The sequence below is a fragment of the Populus nigra genome, chromosome 4 (genome assembly GCF_951802175.1).
Source record: "Populus nigra chromosome 4, ddPopNigr1.1, whole genome shotgun sequence".
Classification (NCBI taxonomy): Eukaryota; Viridiplantae; Streptophyta; class Magnoliopsida; order Malpighiales; family Salicaceae; genus Populus; species Populus nigra.
In genome coordinates, this window is record NC_084855.1 from 18,673,272 (window position 1) to 18,675,191 (window position 1,920).

The following is a 1,920-nucleotide window of genomic DNA, read 5'->3' on the forward strand; positions in this document are numbered from 1 at the left end:
GTCACCCGTGACAGCAGTTCCTCGATGATTTCTCATTCCCTAGGGGCCGTGTCTAATGTCGAGTCCACGCGTCACCCGTGACAGCAGTTCGTCGATGATTTCTCAGTCCCTAGGGGCGGTGTCGGCTGTCGAATCCACGGGTCAGCCGTGACAGGAATTCGTCGATGATTTCTCAGTCCCTAGGGGCGGTGTCGGCTGTCGAATCCACGCGTCACCCGTGACAGCAGTTCGTCGATGATTTCTCAGTCCCTAGGGGCCCTGTTGGCTTTCGAATCCACGCGTCAGCCGTGACAGCAGTTCGTCGATGATTGCTCAGTCCCTAGGGGCCGTGTCGGCTGTCGATTCCACGCGTCACCCGTGACAGGTGTACGTCGATGATTTATCCGTCCCTAGGGGCTGTGTCGGCTGTCGAATCCACGGGTCAGCCGTGACAGGAATTCGTCGATGATTTCTCAGTCCCTAGGGGCGGTGTCGGCTGTCGAATCCACGCGTCACCTGTGACAGCAGTTCGTCGATGATTTCTCCGTCCCTAGGGGCCCTGTCGGCTGTCGAATCCACGCGTCACCCGTGACAGCAGTTCCTCGATGATTTCTCATTCCCTAGGGGCCGTGTCTAATGTCGAGTCCACGCGTCACCCGTGACAGCAGTTCGTCGATGATTTCTCAGTCCCTAGGGGCGGTGTCGGCTGTCGAATCCACGGGTCAGCCGTGACAGGAATTCGTCGATGATTTCTCAGTCCCTAGGGGCGGTGTCGGCTGTCGAATCCACGCGTCACCCGTGACAGCAGTTCGTCGATGATTTCTCAGTCCCTAGGGGCCCTGTTGGCTTTCGAATCCACGCGTCAGCCGTGACAGCAGTTCGTCGATGATTGCTCAGTCCCTAGGGGCCGTGTCGGCTGTCGATTCCACGCGTCACCCGTGACAGCAGTTCATCGATGATTTCTCATTCCCTAGGGGCCGTGTCTGATGTCTAGTCCACGCGTCACCCCTGACAGCAGTTCGTCGATGATTTCTCAGTCCCTAGGGGCGGTGTCGGCTGTCGAATCCACGGGTCAGCCGTGACAGGAATTCGTCGATGATTTCTCAGTCCCTAGGGGCGGTGTCGGCTGTCGAATCCACGCGTCACCCGTGACAGCAGTTCGTCGATGATTTCTCAGTCCCTAGGGGCCCTGTTGGCTGTCGAATCCACGCGTCAGCCGTGACAGCAGTTCGTCGATGATTGCTCAGTCCCTAGGGGCCGTGTCGGCTGTCGATTCCACGCGTCACCCGTGACAGGTGTACGTCGATGATTTATCCGTCCCTAGGGGCTGTGTCGGCTGTCGAATCCACGGGTCAGCCGTGACAGGAATTCGTCGATGATTTCTCAGTCCCTAGGGGCGGTGTCGGCTGTCGAATCCACGCGTCACCTGTGACAGCAGTTCGTCGATGATTTCTCCGTCCCTAGGGGCCCTGTCGGCTGTCGAATCCACGCGTCACCCGTGACAGCAGTTCCTCGATGATTTCTCATTCCCTAGGGGCCGTGTCTAATGTCGAGTCCACGCGTCACCCGTGACAGCAGTTCGTCGATGATTTCTCAGTCCCTAGGGGCGGTGTCGGCTGTCGAATCCACGGGTCAGCCGTGACAGGAATTCGTCGATGATTTCTCAGTCCCTAGGGGCGGTGTCGGCTGTCGAATCCACGCGTCACCCGTGACAGCAGTTCGTCGATGATTTCTCAGTCCCTAGGGGCCCTGTTGGCTTTCGAATCCACGCGTCAGCCGTGACAGCAGTTCGTCGATGATTGCTCAGTCCCTAGGGGCCGTGTCGGCTGTCGATTCCACGCGTCTCCCGTGACAGGAGTACGTCGATGATTTCTCAGTCCCTAGAAGCCCTGTCGGGTGTCGAATCCACGCGTCACCCGTGACAGCAGTTCGTCATTGATT